Below are 18820 nucleotides of genomic sequence, written 5' to 3' on the forward strand. Positions count from 1 at the left end.
TAATAAAATAATCACAACGGAATAATATAATAAATATGACCCCTTGCATGCAACTGGATCGATCACAGGTTATATTATGGAACAGGCACTAATACAAACCAACTGTTATTATAAACCATAAGTCTAATTAGTTTTACAACTTATTCAAATTTTATTACAAACCTTTATACTATTCAAGCGTCCCAAACTGTCTACCTGGAAAACACACCAAGCTAATTACAAGCAATCGACTTCTGATCAAACTTGGGACTCAAGCCTGCTCTGGCTTAGCTGAAAGATTAGAATAATAAACAAGTATGAGCGAAAAGATGCTCAGCAAGTAAAATAGAGTTTGTAAGTGAACAACAATAACAATATCTGAATAAAAATCAGAAGCTGATATAAACTTTAAAGTTTAAGCGACAATTTAATAAAACACAATTATGCACTATGCTGTTCCTGATGATCAGTCATGAAACAACACCGGTATCCCGCAGCCATACCGTAAATATAGGTATCGATATCCCGCAGCCATACAGTACCTATTGGATATCCATGAAGAAGGCATATATATTCGCCTAGCAAGATATTACACTTTCGTATAATAACTCACGCTGGACCGGTGCCTCGGTCTCTTGTGCTAACCAAAAATCAATTCACAAAACAATTTTGATTAAAGAAATCGGATCAATGACATCCTTATCTATTCAACTCCCCATGTCACATGGTCCGGAGTTATCTCAACAACTGATGGCGAAATAACTAGAACAATTAGTTATTCGCTAATCTCAATTCAAAGTTTCACTGTATAGAGTATATCTGGATAGTATAGTTATTCACTGTCTATCGAACCAAAAGGTTGGTTCTAGCAGAATGATTGCTAGAATACGAGAATGTCAATAAATATAGGAATATTGTTATTCAATATGCTATCAAAGTATTTATAAACAGTTCTTATATTTGAATATGTAAAACGATAAGCTATTCTAAATTTAGAATATGGAAGAATACTTGCATAATATAGTTCGAAATGAACATCACTTGAACGATAAGTGAAGTTAGGGTTACTTGCCTGGTATGCTCGACAACTTCTTACTATAACTCTGCTTATAACTGCTGGCTACTATCTTCGTCTAACACTTGACTGCACTCCTTGCTACTTGATTCTATAAAAAAAAGGACTATCTTAATTGATAAAACCAAACTCAATCGACGTAACTATACGTCTTGACATCTACCCGATCGTATATAACCAGCATGGCATTTTAAAACTGTAAACAAATAGCACACATATCATGTAACACATAATCATAATATTTGTATAACACGTAATTACGTATTTCATGTAACACATAAGTCAGATCATTAAAAGATAGGTCCTGGGGCGTTTAAAATGAAATTCAAATCAATATTAGCATTTATCGATCAAATACCGACTCAAACTGATGCACAAATCAAATGACATTGCAATACAAAAGAAATTAGGACTCAAAAGTATTTTTATTGAAAGCGCAATATTTTTCTGAGTCTATACGCGTTCGTTTCGTATTAAACGGACGAACGGTTTAATTATTATGAATAAAATAAGAAATAAATAGATTTAAATCAATTAATAAAAATATTAATTGATTTTTAAATACCAAAATATAACTTTTAAAACCCAAAAATAATTTTTAGAAATTATTTGAATTAATTATAAATAATTTACATTTATTTAACTATTTATAAATAAAATTAATTAATTAAATGATTTTTAATCAATTAATTTAATTCATAAATAATTAACCAAAATAAATTATAAATAATTAAGTCAAATTAGATTTTTGAAAATAATATAAGAAAATAATTTTTTGGATTTAAAATAAATAATTAAATGATTTTTAAAATTTACAATTAATAAATGAATAATTTTGAAATTAAAAGAAATGAATTTTAGAAAAATAAAATGAATTTTGAAAGAAAAAGAAAAAGGAAAACAAAAATACAAAAACAGGTTTTGTATTTCTGTCTTCTCTTCTACTGAATCAACATGCGGCACGGGAGGGTGGTGGGTGGCCGGATTGTGAAGAACACGGCCACCGGAATCTGGAAAACCCAGAAACCGGTGCCGGATTCTGGCACTTTCCGGCAACACCAACCCGCCCCGAAACCACACCGAAACCCCCCCCCCCCCCCGTTTTTGGCCCCAATTCACTACATATCAGTTCTACAGTCCAGAAAACACAGCATCAACCTCAAATCTACAACGGAAATGAATCCCGGCCAAAATCCGAACTCAACTCCGGCGAACCACCGGAAAACTCGATTTCACGCAAATCGGAACCAAAAATTACGATTTCAGTACGAAAATAAAGCTAAGATTAATTATAAACTATCCTAAGCATCAAACATAACCAAGAACATCTTTATAATCCAGAAAATCGATTTGAAAAATCCATAAAAGTTTAGAACTCGACTTTAGCACTCCGGAACCAAACAACACATATTTATGATCAAAACGACTGGAAAACATCATCTAAAGCTATCTATAACATCAGAATCAATCAAAAATTATTCTAAATCAAAAACGAATTCAAGCCTCAAGAACACAAAATCGATTTTTCACTTTACCTAACCTCAGATCGTGATTCTGGTATCAAAAGATCGGGCTTGAAACAAGGATCGTTTTGGTTACAAGAGCATCAACGGAGGATTCCTAGAACTCCCAATATCATCAATTCTTTGTGATGAACACAATTATACCCCCAAATTTTGTTCTTGCCTAATTCTATTTTCTGATTTTTTTTAATAAAATAAAATGAATAAATTAATCATGTTCAGCTATTTATATTAATTATGAAATTATATCCCCAAAATAAATTAAGGGTGTTTTTATCCCTAAATTACAATAATTAAGCCCCAAAATAATAATTAGGGGGAATAATTTTAAAAACGATAAAATACAAAATTAATGTCAAAATTTCCCAAAAATTGTGAATAATTCTAAAATACAAAAATAAAGGGTATTTGAAATACGAATAATTTTATAAAAATAAAAACACAGATTTTGTGGGGTTTGTCGTCCCGGTGGGGTCCCGGTTCGTTGATTTTTGAAAAATGGAAACGATCCATAAATTACAAGAAAATCCCGAAAACACGTAAAATACATTCAAACGCACATAAAATCAAATAAAACAGGTATCCTAATAAAGACACTAATAATTACGTGTCCCGTTTGCAGATAAGTTCATATAATTGCAATTTAAACATATTTTTAATCAATCAAAAAAAAAAATCTGGCCCGCACAGAAACACACATAACAGTTATAACATCTCATATCATAGCAACAATTACTTTAAATTTATAAAACACACAATATTTATTTATTTAACATATAATATTCACATAATTTTCCCGAATATTACATCCTTCCCCCCTTAACAGGATTCTGTCCTCAGAATCAGCCTAGGAAAACAAATGAGGATACTTGGATTGCATTTCGCTTTCCAATTCCCAAGTCGACTCTTCAACCTTGGGATTCCTCTACAAGACTCGCACTAAAGATACAGACTTATTCCTAAGCACCCTTTCTTTCTTATCTAAAATCTGCACTGGTTGCTCTACAAAAGACAAATCTGGTTGAATCTCGATTGGGTCATATTCTATTACATGGTTCGAATCAGGCAAATAACGCTTCAACATTGACACGTGGAACACGTTGTGAATATGCTGCATGTGAGGTGGTAATGCTAATTCGTAAGCAACCTTTCCCACACGCTTCAAAATCTCAAAAGGACCAACATAACGTGGACTCAATTTTCCTTTCTTTCCAAATCTTGATAAACCCTTCCAAGGAGAAACCTTCAATAACACTACTTCTCCAATTTCAAATTCCATATCTTTTCTGGTAGGATTAGCATATTTACGTTGACGATCTTGAGCTGCTATCAATCATTTCCGAATAAGTTCTATTTTCTCCTTTGTCTGCTGGATCAATTCTGGACCCAAAATCTTTCTCTCACCAATTTCTTCCCAATATATTGGAGATCTGCATCTTCTCCCGTATAAGGCTTCGTAAGGCGGCATCCCAATACTGGCATGATAGCTGTTGTTATAGGAGAATTCAACCAATGGCAAATGTTCGTCCCAACTCCCTTCAAAATCTAGTGCACATACCCTCAGCATATCTTCAATAATCTGAATCGTCCTTTCATTTTGACCATCTGTCTGCGGATGATACGCGGTACTCATGTTCAGCTTCGTTCCGAGACAATCTTGAAAACTTCTCCAAAATCTTGAGTTAAATCGAGGATCTCTATCTGAAACTATGGATACTGGAACTCCATGTCTTGTCACAATTTCTTTAAGATATAACCGTACCAATTTATCCATTGAGAATCTCTCGTTGATAGGAAGAAAATGCGCCGATTTCATCAATCTGTCGATAATAACCCAAATAGCATCATGATTCGCCCTGGTCCTCGGTAATCCAACTACGAAATCCATTGCGATATGCTCCCACTTCTATTCTGGAATGTCCAATGGTTGTATCAGTCCACTAGGCCTTTGATGTTCCGCTTTGACTCGCTGGCAAGGGTAACACTTACTTACCCATTCTGCAATTTCCTTCTTCATGCTTGGCCACCAAAAATTTTCTCTTAAGTCTCTATACATCTTTATACTCCCGGGATGAATTGAATATCTAGAATTGTGAGCGTCTCAAAGAATTTCATCTTTCAGCTCGGCTATGTTGGGTATCCATATTCTGGAAGAAAATCTTAATATCCCTTTATCATCCTTTTGATTCCCTATTTCTTCTCCTGTCAAACTGTCTCGTTCATGGCTCATTACTTCTTCCTGACATCTTCTTATTTTCTCTAATAATTCTGGTTGAAAAGACATTGCACACAATACTTCTGTAGACATACTTGGAATACTGACCTCTATTTCCAACTTCTCAATTTCCCTGATTAATTCCTCGGATGAAGTTATCATGTTTAACCTTTCTTTTTTGCTCAGAGCGTCGGCCACCACATTTGCTTTGCCTGGATGATAGTTGATAGTACAGTCGTAGTCCTTGATCAATTCTAGCCTTCTTCTCTGCCTCATGTTCAATTCCTTCTGGGTGAAGATATACTTTAAACTCTTGTGGTCCGTGTAGATCTCGCACTTTTCCCCATAAAGATAATGCCTCCAAATCTTCAATGCAAACACTATAGCTGCCAATTCCAGATCATGCGTTGGATACTTTTCTTCATGTAGTTTCAACTGTCTTGAAGCATAGGCTATCAGCTTGTCATGCTGCATCAGAACACATCCTAGTCCTTTGTACGATGCGTCACTATAAATTACAAAATTTTCTTGATCATCCGGAAAGACTAGCACTGGAGAAGATACTAATCTATTCTTTAATTCTTGGAAACTTTCCTCACACTTCTTATCCCATTCAAATTTCTGGTTCTTCCTGGTGAGCTTTGTCAATGGCGTAGCTACCTTTGCAAAATTTTGCACAAATCTCCTATAGTAACCTGCCAGTCCCATGAAACTTCGCACTTCTGTTGGTGTTTTTGGCCTCTCCCAGTTGATTACGGCTTTAATCTTTGTTGTATCTACTTTCACTCCTTTATTGCTAATCACGTGCCCAAGAAATCGTACTTCTTTTAACCAAAATTCACAATTGGAAAACTTTGCGTATAACTTCTCCTGTCGCAGTATCTCCAGAACTATTCTCAAATGCTCTGCGTGCTCTTCTTCTGTTTTAGAATATATCAAGATGTCGTCTATGAACACGATCACGAAATTATCCAAATACTTCTTGAATACTCGATTCATCAGATCCATGAAAGCTGCTGGTACGTTGGTTAATCCAAATGCCATTACTAGAAACTCATAATGCCCATATCTGGTTCTGAATGCGGTCTTTGGAATATCTTCAGGCTTGATCTTCAATTGATGATATCCAGTTCTTAAATCTATTTTAGAAAACCATACAGCGCCTCTCAATTGGTCAAATAAATCATCGATCCTCGGCAACGGGTATTTGTTCTTAATGGTTAGCTTATTCAGTTCTCGATAGTCAATACACAGTCGCATACTCCCATCCTTCTTCTTGCCAAACAATACTGGTGTGCCCCATGGGGATACACTGGGTCTTATAACTCCTTTCTCTAGAAGATCTTGAAGCTGAGTTGCCAATTCTTTCATCTCTACTGGAGCCATCCGGTACGGAGCTTTAGAAACTGGTTCTGTTCCGGGTGCTAGATCAATCGCAAATTCAATTTTTTTATCGGGAGGTAATCCTGGTAGCTCGTCGGGAAAGACATCTGAAAATTCGTTGACAACTGGAATCAATTCTAGTGCTGGAACTTTTTTGCTGGTGTCTAACACATGGGCCAAATACGCCTCACAATTCTGACGCAATCACTTCTTTACTTGAGCGATCGTTAAAAACTTCTTCTCTTGCTTATTTCCTCGAAATATCACCTTCTTCTTACTATCCAAGGTCTGAAGTCTTACTTTCCTATTCTTACAATCAATCTGAGCATTATTTTCTGATAACCAATCCATTCCTAAAATAACATCAAATTCTCCCAACTTAAAAGGTATCAAGTTGGCATGGAAATGATGTCCTCCTATCTCAATATCACACCTCGGGCATACTCGATCGACGGAAACTTGATCCTTATTAGCTAATTCTATCATTAACGCTTGTTCTAACAACTTAACTTCACAATGCAGTTTATCGACAAAACTTTGAGAAATAAATGACCTTGTAGCTCCGGAATCAAATAGAACTTTAGCATCTACGGAGGTGACTGGAAGCGTACCTGCAACCACATCAGAACTCTGAACAGCATCCTGCATAGTCATATTGAATGTTCTGGCTTTTGACTGGTTCTTGACTAGTGCTCCTTCAATCCTTGGCACACCTTGAGATGATGGTCCTGCAATCCTTGGAACATTTACACTTTGTGCTTGCTCTTTGCAGTTGTTGGCATAATGTCCTGTCTTCCCACATCGGAAACACGTAACTTCTTGCATCTGATTGCGGCACTCATGTGCATGATGTCCCTTCATATTGCACTTGTAGCACACAGAATTAGCTTTACAAATCCCAGAATGTTTCCTGCCACAAAACTTGCAATCTAGCATTGGTGGACGATTGGACCTCTGCTGATTTGAATTCTGAAAACGGTTGCCTGGTCCTCCATTTCCTGATTGTGGTCTCTTGAATCCCACATTCCTATTACCCTGAAATCCTGGCCTTTTGTTGAAACGGCCCTGAAAATTACTTGACTGCTGACCTCCCTCTGAGGTTTCCATTTTCCTTTTCTTCCCATCATTTCCTTTCTGAAACATATCACTCCTACTCTCAATCACCATTGCCTTCTGAACCACTGCCACATATGAAGTCAACTCAAACATGGCCACTCTATTCTGAATCCAAAACTTCAATCCCTGTTCAAACCTTCTGGCTTTCTTTTCATCCGTATCAACCTGGTCTGGCACGAACCTTGCTAACTTAGTAAACTTAGCCTCGTACTCAACCACAGTAAGATCACCCTGGGTCAGATTCAAGAATTTGATCTCCATTTGGTTCTTCATATACCTCGGGAAATACTTCTCCAGGAACAACTCTGTGAATCTCTCCCAAGTTATAAACTCACCTCCTTCCAATGCCCGCGTGGATTCCAACCAATAGTTCGCCTCACCCTTCAGAAAGTAGCTTGCAAACTTGGTCTTCTGTTCAGTTCCTGCTCCGACTAATTCAAAAGCCTTTTCCATTTCCTTGAGCCATGCATTGGCTTCCACAGGATCAGCACTTCCCTTGAACTCAGGTGGCTTCACTGCTTGAAACTGCTTAAAAGTCACTGCAGGTGGTGCCGCTGCTTGTTGCTGCTGGTGTTGTAGCTGCTGTTGTTGCTGCTGCGTAAGATGTAACATCTGCTGCTGCATCAGTCCCAACATCTGGATAATCACTGGATCCGTACGGCTCTCGGTACGATCCTCTCCTGAATTATTCCTTCTCTTTGGTGCCATTATTCTGGTAAAAAAACAAGCAACATGTATAATAATCTGTCAAGCATTGTGTCAAATATGTAGCAATTCCTTAGTATATCAAAATTCTCAAACATTATTCCCTCTCAAAATATCATAAACTTGCTACCATATTAACACAAGTGACATGATTATTACATAATCCTGCTTATTATCTCGAGAATAATAACACAAAGAAAATTTACTCCGAATTATCCAGACCTTTTAAATCCTTGCTTGAAATCTTAACTAAACCAACAAAATAGCAGGGCAATGACACAAGGCCTAAGGCTAAATACAAAACAGAAAACCTAAACAACTTAACTATAACCTAGCCCAATAACCTAAATTTAATCCTATAAAAGCTAAACTACACGCGCCTATCTTATGTGATCTTCCTATAACTCATCTATGACAATCCTACGCCTATTTCAGTGACCATAACATGTAGCTCTGATACCAACCTATGACGCCCTCCAAACCCGGGGTCTAGATTTGGGGGTCACTTGCCACTAAAATATAATAAAATAATCACAGCAGAATAATATAATAAATATGACCCCTTGCATGCAACTGGATCGATCACAGGTTATAGTATGGAACAGGCACTAATACAAACCAACTGTTATTACAAACCATAAGTCTAATTAGTTTTACAACTTATTCAAATTTTATTACAAACCTTTATACTATTCAAGCTTCCCAAACTGTCTACCTGGAAAACACACCAAGCTAATTACAAGCAAACGACTTCTGATCAAACTTGGGACTCAAGCCTGCTCTGGCTTAGCTGAAAGATTAGAATAATAAAGAAGTATGAGTGAAAAGACACTCAGCAAGTAAAATAGAGTTTGTAAGTGAACAACAATATCAATATCTGAATAAAAATCAGAAGCTGATATAAACTTTAAAGTTTAAGCGACAATTTAATAAAACACAATTATGCACTATGTTGTTCCTGATGATCAGTCATGAAACAACACCGGTATCCCGCAGCCATACCGTAAATATAGGTATCGATATCCCGCAGCCATACCGTACCTATTGGATATCCATGAAGAAGGCATATATATTCGCCTAGCAAGATATTACACTTTCGTATAATAACTCACGCTGGACCGGTGCCTCGGTCTCTTGTGCTAACCAAAAATCAATTCACAAAACAATTTTGATTAAAGGAGTCGGATCAATGACATCCTTATCTATTCAACTCCCCATGTCACATGGTCCGGAGTTATCTCAACAACTGATGGCGAAATAACTAGAACAATTAGTTATTCGCTAATCTCAATTCAAAGTTTCACTCTATAGAGTATATCTGGATAGTATAGTTATTCACTGTCTATCGAACCAAAAGGTTGGTTCTAGCAGAATGATTGCTAGAATACGAGAATGTCAATAAATATAGGAATATTGTTATTCAATATGCTATCAAAGTATTTATAAACAATTCTTATATTTGAATATGTAAAACGATAAGCTATTCTAAATTTAGAATATGGAAGAATACTTGCATAATATAGTTCGAAATGAACATCACTTGAACGATAAGTGAAGTTAGGGTTACTTGCCTGGTATGCTCGACAACTTCTTACTATAACTCTGCTTATAACTGCTGGCTACTATCTCCGTCTAACACTTGACTGCACTCCTTGCTACTTGATTCTATAAACAAAAGGACTATCTTAATTGACAAAACCAAACTCAATCGACGTAACTATACGTCTTGACATCTACCCGATCGTATATAACCAGCATGGCATTTTAAAACTGTAAACAAATAGCACACATATCATGTAACACATAATCATAACATTTGTATAACACGTAATTACGTATTTCATGTAACACATAAGTCAGATCATTAAAAGATAGGTCCTGGGGCGTTTAAAATGAAATTCAGATCAATATTAGCATTTATCGATCAAATACCGACTCAAACTGATGCACAAATCAAATGACATTGCAATACAAAAGAAATTAGGACTCAAAAGTATTTTTATTGAAAGCGCAATATTTTTCTGAGTCTATACGCGTTCGTTTCGTATTAAACGGACGAACGGTTTAATTATTATGAATAAAATAAGAAATAAATAGATTTAAATCAATTAATAAAAATATTAATTGATTTTTAAATACCAAAATATAACTTTTAAAACCCAAAAATAATTTTTAGAAATTATTTGAATTAATTATAAATAATTTACATTTATTTAACTATTTATAAATAAAATTAATTAATTAAATGATTTTTAATCAATTAATTGAATTCATAAATAATTAACCAAAATAAATTATAAATAATTAAGTCAAATTAGATTTTTGAAAATAATAAAAGAAAATAATTTTTAGGATTTAAAATAAATAATTAAATGATTTTTAAAATTTACAAATAATAAATGAATAATTTTGAAATTAAAAGAAATGAATTTTAGAAAAATAAAATGAATTTTGAAAGAAAAAGAAAAAGGAAAACAAAAATACAAAAACAGGTTTTGTATTTCTGTCTTCTCTTCTACTGAATCAACAGGCGGCACAGGAGGGTGGTGGGTGGTCGGACTGTGAAGAACACGGCCACCGGAATCTGGAAAACCCAGAAACCGGTGCCGGATTCTGGCACTTTTCGGCAACACCAACCCGCCCCGAAACCACACCGAAACCCCCCCCCCCCGTTTTTTGCCCCAATTCACTCCATATCAGTTCTACAGTCCAGAAAACACAGCATCAACCTCAAATCTACAACGGAAATGAATCCCGGCCAAAATCCGAACTCAACTCCGGCGAACCACCGGAAAACTCGATTTCACGCAAATCGGAACCAAAAATTACGATTTCAATACGAAAATAAAGCTAAGATTAATTATAAACTATCCTAAGCATCAAACATAACCAAGAACATCTTTATAATCCAGAAAATCGATTTGAAAAATCCATAAAAGTTTAGAACTGGACTTTAGCACTCCGGAACCAAACAACACATATTTATGATCAAAACGACTGGAAAACATCATCTAAAGCTATCTATAACATCAGAATCAATCAAAAATCATTCTAAATCAAAAACGAATTCAAGCCTCAAGAACACAAAATCGATTTTTCACTTTACCTAACCTCAGATCGTGATTCTGGTATCAAAAGATCGGGCTTGAAACAAGGATCGTTTTGGTTACAAGAGCATCAACAGAGGATTCCTAGAACTCCCAATATCATCAATTCTTTGTGATGAACACAATTATACCCCCAAATTTTGTTTTTGCCTAATTCTATTTTCTGATTTTTTTAATAAAATAAAATGAATAAATTAATCATGTTCAGCTATTTATATTAATTATGAAATTATATCCCCAAAATAAATTAAGGGTGTTTTTATCCCTAAATTACAATAATTAAGCCCCAAAATAATAATTAGGGGGAATAATTTTAAAAACGATAAAATGCAAAATTAATGTCAAAATTTCCCAAAAATTGTGAATAATTAAAATACAAAAATAAAGGGTATTTGAAATACGAATAATTTTATAAAAATAAAAACACGGATTTTGTGGGGTTTGTCGTCCCGGTGGGGTCCCGGTTCGTTGATTTTTGAAAAATGGAAATGATCCCTAAATTACAAGAAAATCCCGAAAACACGTAAAATACATTCAAACGCACATAAAATTAAATAAAACAGGTATCTTAATAAAGACACTAATAATTACGCGTCCTGTTTGCAGATAAGTTCATATAATTGCAATTTAAACATATTTTTAATCAATCGAAAAAAAAAAAAATCTGGCCCGCACAGAAACACACATAACAGTTATAACATCTCATATCATAGCAACAATTACTTTAAATTTATAAAACACACAATATTTATTTATTTAACATATAATGTTCACATAATCTTCCCGGATATTACAGCTTTGGTCAATAACATCAACTTTCTGAGAGTGGTGATTGTAAAGGTTAGAAAATTCTTGAAGAAAAGAATAGTGGCCAATGTCAATGATTGTGGTTTGGACAAGTGTCTACAGGTGTCTCTTTCAAATTTTTAATCTAAGAGAGCATCTGAGCTGGATGTAATAATGGATAGAGTTAATCCAGTTATTCCAGAGGACACCCAATTACTCAATTAACTTAAAAAAGCCCAGAGAATTACTTTTCCTGAAGCCTATGTTTATCCAAGAAATGGGGTGGCCTACATCTGTCCACAAACCGAAAACTGTGTTAGGGGTAATCTAAGACTAATCATGACATTGGAAACTGATCTCAAAACAAAGTTAAAAAAGATAAATGAAGATAAATGAAGATGAGGAGGTGATCAGGATTTTGGAAATATATCTATAGAATATTGAAACCATGTTGCCAACTACTCAATTCAATACAAAAAATGATTTGGATGATTATGAGAAGAAGAATGATGAACACAAATCTTCTGGCCCAAATCCAAGTCAAATTTCTAGGGCAACAGGCAGCAAGGTGTATGAGAAGAAGAAGGGAAGAGAAGAGAAGAAAGAAGAGGAAAGGAAGAGTTGAAGAAGTGGTGAAGGGAAGTCAAAGAAACAGAATGTTCAAGAAGCCAATGAAGGGTTTCGAGCATATAAACGCAATGGAAATAGTAATTAAAAATATGAAAAACCAGAATTTTTGAAACCCACCGTAGGATCCATGCGAAAAACAGATATTTAATTCGTAGATCGGATTGTTTACCTTAAGAAACTTTACAAATTACTTGAATAATGGAGATCCAAAGATTTTTCAATCACCACGCATCCCGCTCTCGCGATCTACGCTCTATCACTATCCATACAAATTCTTGAACTCAAGGATTGGATGTGTACTAGCACAAACTCGTTTTTTCTTACTCTCTCCATCTTCTCTCTTGATGGCTAGGGTTTTAGTAAAGTCTTATCATAAAAAATCAGCCACAAGAGATATTATATATAGAATAGAAAAACGAATTATAACTCTTAACTAATTAGGAGTTACTATTAATTTAAAATTCCTATTTGTATAATAATTATGTCACACTTAATTATTTAACAACTGAACTTCATAAATAATATTAGTAAATTCGAATATCATTATGTATCTAATTAATTAAGTCATACTTAATTAATATTATATATAATTTGAATTACTTTAATATAATTTAACTCCAATTTAAATTAAATAATCCTTCAAGTATTCTTTGTGCGTGACCTTATAGATTATTATTACGTTGGCAACAAATTTTAAATCTAATTTAAAATCGTAAACAATGAGCGGCATCCAGTAACACATCATTGCTACCCAAGTAATAATAAGTCAATCGGTGTTCGATTTAACCTTTCATGAATAATGTATAATGTAATATAATCTCTTTAACCACATATTATAGATTAAACTAGAGGCATGTAATTTGTCATCCTCATCAATGTTTAATCCAGGTTTCCTTGATCAATGAGTAGACTATCATATCAAATTAACATTTGAGCGTGGCCACGTATTTCATAGTCTAGCTCACACAAGAGGCCAATAATATCACTCCTAAAATTAGGAGGGTTAAATCATTTCTAGATCATTCATATTTCTCATACGATACATAATATACCCGATATACACTTTTATCATTACCCGGTCAAAGATAACTTTTAATGTAATCAAAGTAAATTAATTCTTGTATAAAAATATAATGATTTTAAGTCTAAGGACCATTACATCATTATCACAGTGAGAATTACTTATGACACAACATACATGTAGAATCTCACATTGGGTCTGTCCAGCACCATGTACATATACAGCTGCCTGTGTTTTTGACTTTAGTATCACTATACCTATGATCTATGAGATGTGATCATCAGTCAACAAACACATCAGTCTTAATGCATTATTATTTTCCCTTAATAATAATACTTGACTAGGGACCTTTAGAAATATTGATACTATTCTCATAATTTCATTTTTAAGTCACGTACTTGGAGGTCTATAATTTATATCATATTCCAAGGATATTTATTAATCTAACATTTATCGCAGTAAATTAAGAATTAATAAATTTCAAAAGAATAATCGATAGAACATAAATATTAATAATCCAAATGTCTTAAACTAAAACATCATAGTGTTGTCTTTAGGGCACAAACACTAACAATCTCCCACTTGCACTAGAGCCAATCACCCATGTATCTAATACTCATGAAACTAGTATGACCATCGTGCTTCTGCTGTGACAAAGCCTTAGTAAGTGGGTCTGCAATATTATCATTACTATGTACTTTATATGTAATCTCCTTGATGATTAATCTTATTAATAAGGTGATATTGCCTAAGGACATGCCCAAACAGTCTCTTTGGCTGTTTTAAAAATATCAATATATTCGGCTTCCATTATAGAATCATCAATGTTCTGGTTGTGAACTATTCCAGCTAACATCACTTATATTTAGACAAAACATAAAATAGACATAAACACGTAATCATCCTTGTCTGTCCAAAAATTAGGTTCAGAAACTAGCATCAGTGTAATCCTTTACAACTAGTTCCCTATCTTCTCCATACACCAAAAATAAATCTTAGTCCTCTTTAAGTTCTTAAGAATATTCTTGAAAATTATTCAGTGACCCTCACCTGGATTAGACTGGTATCTGCTCGTCAGGCTCAAAGCATACAAAACATCAGGATAAATACATATCATTGTACACATTATAGATCCAATTGCTAAAGCATATGGAACTTTCTCAAATGGCACTTATCATCTAATGATTTAAGGGGGAAATTATCTTTTGAGATCACTATCCCATGAGACATCGAAACATATCCTTTCTTTGTCTCTCGCATCCTAAAATGATGCAATATTTTATCAATGTATGTACTCCGACTAGGTCGATTAATCTCTTCAATCTATATCTATAGATCTTGATCCCTAATATATAGGTAGCATCGCCTAAGTCTTTCATCGAGATATTATTTCTCAAACAAGTCATAACATCCTTTAGAGAAGGTATGTCATTCTATATCTGTTATATGTCATCTACATATAATACTAGGAATGTCTTATGGCTCCCACTAACCTTCTTGCAAACACATGGTTCATCTTCGTTTTGAATAAAGCCAAACTCTTTGACCGTTTCATCAAAATGAATATTCATTCTCCTCGAGGCTTGCTTCAATCTATAAATAGATAGAACAACTTACAAACTATCTTGGCAAACTTTTGGATCGACAAAACCCTCAGGTTTTATCATATATACATCCTCTTCAAGGATCCTATATAAGAAAGCAGTTTTGACATCCATTTATCAAATCTCATAGTTGAAGTAAGAAACTATTGCTAACAAAATCCTGATGGACTTGACCATAGCAACTGGTTAAAAAGTCTCATCATAGTCTATACCATGAATTTGTTTAAAACCTTTTGCCACTAGTCGCACCTTATAGGTCTGTATTTTACAATCCATGTCAGTTTTCTTCTTAAAACCCACTTGAACCCTATAGGTTTTACCCCTTCGAGTGGATCAACTAAAGTCAATACTTTATTTTGATACATGGATTCCATCTCGGATTTCATGGCCTCCGGCCATCTTTTAGAGTCTGGACTGTTCATAGCATCTTGGTAGGTAAAAGGCTTATCATTATCCGTAAGCATCACATCACCATTTTGAGTCAAAATAAATCCATAAGTTCTCCCAGACTCATGGTGAATCCTACTAGATCTATGAATAACTTGTGTTTCTTGGACAGGATTAATTTCAACATTTTGATGTACATTCTGATCTTATTCCAACTCTGGTTCAATGTTATCATGTGGTTATCGATCTTCATCGAGATGTATTATCCTCCAAATTATTTTCTTAGAAAGTAGTTCTCCCTCAAGAAATACAGCGGCCCGAGCAACAAACACTTTGTTCTCGGAAGGATTATAAAAATTATACCCTAGTCAAACTTGGGTATCCCACATAATAGCATCCATCTAATTTTTGTCCAAGCTTGTTAGAGGCTAAACGTTTTACAAACGCTTCATGTCCCCAAATTTTCATAAATGACATGCAATGACATTTATCAGTCTATATCTTATATGGAGTAGTTTGAACCGTTTTTGTTGAAACTTGGTTAAGTGCATATGCAGCCGTTTTTAGAGCATAACCCCAGAAACTGAATGGAAGATAAGCTTGACTCATCATCGATCGCAATATTGATAAGTGGTATTTTATACCACTTAGAACGTCTTATAATGGTTTGAACTGATGTCTTGAAATCAAGTATTTTGTGTATTTGATGCGTTTTTCTAGTGTCTTTGCATTTCAGGGTCTAACTTGTGTAATTAGGGAGATTTCGTCATAATAAACCTAGGGAAGTACTTGGAACCAGTTGTGGGAAGTTGTGTGAAGAAATCAGCAAAATCAGGAGCAAAAAGATGATTTTTCCAGAAGCTGTGCAGGCGCCCGCCTGGGATATGCAGGCGACCGCCTGGAGATGCAGGCGCTCGCGTGGGAACTAAGGCGGCTGCCTGGGGTCATAAATTTAGAATCTGGATTTTCTAATTCAACTTCTATTGGGCTTCTGAGACTGCTGTTTCTTGTGGACTCTTATATAAACCTACTTGAGAGACGTTTCACAATAACAAGTAACAAGCAAGGAGCAAGGAGAGAAGATTAAGAAGACCATTTTAGCACACCGCAACGAAGAAGAGGAAGCATACGTTATCTTGTGGTTCTTTTATTTCGTTGTAACAATGAGTTCTATCATGGGCTAATTGTGATCATAGGGTCGTAGCGAATTTACTATGGATTTTTTTAGTTAATTGTTCAATACCTTGGTATGTGATGATTATATGATATCTAGCATAGGTTGTGCTTATTCGTCTTATGTGTGTCGTGAACATATAAGATAGCCTGTTAATCTCTTGTGAAGCGACAGTGAATCATGAGATTTAGAACTTGCCATGCTAGTATAGGTTCATCTATTGTATGCATGATTAGTGGGTAACTCTAACCGTTTTACTTGCCCTGTATAATCATAATGAATAACTTGTGCTTAAATCGTTATGTTGTCAAATTTTGTAGACATATAGGGTCTCAACATAATTGATGCCTATTAAACTTCTATCTTAATTGTGGATGCTTGGTAGAATGGTACTTGTGCAACGAAAGTTGGCTTTTATCAGTTTCGTGTTGTTCGATTAATATAATCACCATTACATGCTAAGGGTAATAACAATAACTATTGAATGAAGTAGTAATGAAGTTATGATCTCATGTGTGTTTAATATTGTTAATTCAAGTGTTAATTTAAGTGTTTAATTCTCATAGTTAATCGTAGTTAATAATTAGTTAATCAACCTTAAGTGTTATTGTCTTGCCATTGAAGAGTAATCATACATTGGTGAGTAACTGTTAATTAAATATAATTAGTCTGAGTCTCTCTGGGAACGAACTAGAAACTATTCTATACTACTTGCGAACGCGTATACTTGCATGAATTATTAGCGCATGCTTTGTGCCTAACAAGTTTTTGGCACCGCTGCCGGGGACTCGGTATTAATTTGTTTAGTTTATGTACTTGCCATCAGTGGTCATTAGGACTCATTGATTAAGACTTGTTACTTATTATTTCCGGTTGTGTTTCAGGTACTCTAGCGAGCGTATATGCAAACACGTTCTCGCACTCGCAAGAGGACTCTAGATATGGCTGAGGAGACAGATTCACTTCTTGACATTTCGGAGAAGTTAGATTTTGAAGATTAGGATAAAGAGAGTGAAAAGAAAGAACCGGTAATCATGGGTGATCGTACAGTTCCAGCAGATCTAGCTCTTATGGACTTTTCTCGGCCTAAATTTGATGACATTCAGTCAAGCATCATTCATTCAGTTATTCAGGCTAATACTTTTAAAATCAAGCCGGTCATTATTCAGATGGTGTAGAATTCTGTTTCTTTCGGAGGTGCTGCGACCGAAGATCCCAACATGCATATCAGGAATTTTGTCGAGATCTGCATTACTTTCAAATATAATGGTGTTACTGATGAGGCTATCAAGTTGAGGCTTTTCCAATTCTCTCTGAGGGATAAAGCTAAGGATAGGTTACATTCTTTACCAGCTGGTTCCATCACTACTTGGGAAGATCTTGCACAAAAGTTTATGGTGAAGTTCTATCCAATGGCCAAGACTGCAGCTATGAGGAGTGCTCTTACTTAGTTTGCGCAGCAACCAACAGACTTTATGTTTGAAGCTTGGGAGCGTTATAAGGAGATGTTGAGAAAGTGTCCACATCATGGTATGCCTGACTGCATGGTGATCACTGGGTTCTACAATGGTTTGGGGGCCCAATCTCGGCCCATGCTTGATGCAGCTGCAAGAGGTGCCTTGTGGGCCAAAAGCTATACTGAGGCCTATAATCTCATTGAAACTATGGCTGCAAACGAGCATCAAAACCCAACTCAAAGGATGATGCCTGGGAAGGTAGCAGGTATTCTGGAAGTTGATGCAGCTACAGCTATTGCAGCGCAGCTCCAAGCGCTGTCTATGAAGGTCGATTCTTTAGCCAACTATGGAGTCAATCAAATAGTTATTGTCTGTGAGCTTTGTGCAGGCTCTCATGCTACAGATCAGTGTTCTCTTGTTAATGAATCTGTTCAGTTTGTGAACAATTATCAGCGACCGCAGCAGCCTATGCCAGCTACTTATCATCCTAATAACATAAATTATCCCAATTTCAGCTAGAGCAACAATCAGAATATTGTTCAGCAACCATATCACCAAGCTGTAAGTAAACAGTTTAATCCACCTAGATTCCAGCAACCTCGGCAATATTCTCAAAGGAAATCAAATCGGTCAAATAGCCAATGTCGTGCTCAATCGT

At 35.1% G+C, this 18820-nt stretch overlaps 1 non-coding gene across 1 annotated transcript; it reads right to left on the reverse strand.

The window, feature by feature from the left end:
* Nucleotides 1-18132: 18132 nt before the first annotated feature.
* Nucleotides 18133-18239, reverse strand: LOC141709846 (small nucleolar RNA R71). Its single transcript, XR_012570402.1, has one exon. It is a non-coding gene; the product is annotated as a small nucleolar RNA R71 (small nucleolar RNA).
* Nucleotides 18240-18820: the final 581 nt, after the last annotated feature.

Source organism: Apium graveolens, chromosome 2 (genome assembly GCF_009905375.1).
Source record: "Apium graveolens cultivar Ventura chromosome 2, ASM990537v1, whole genome shotgun sequence".
NCBI classification, from domain to species: domain Eukaryota; kingdom Viridiplantae; phylum Streptophyta; class Magnoliopsida; order Apiales; family Apiaceae; genus Apium; species Apium graveolens.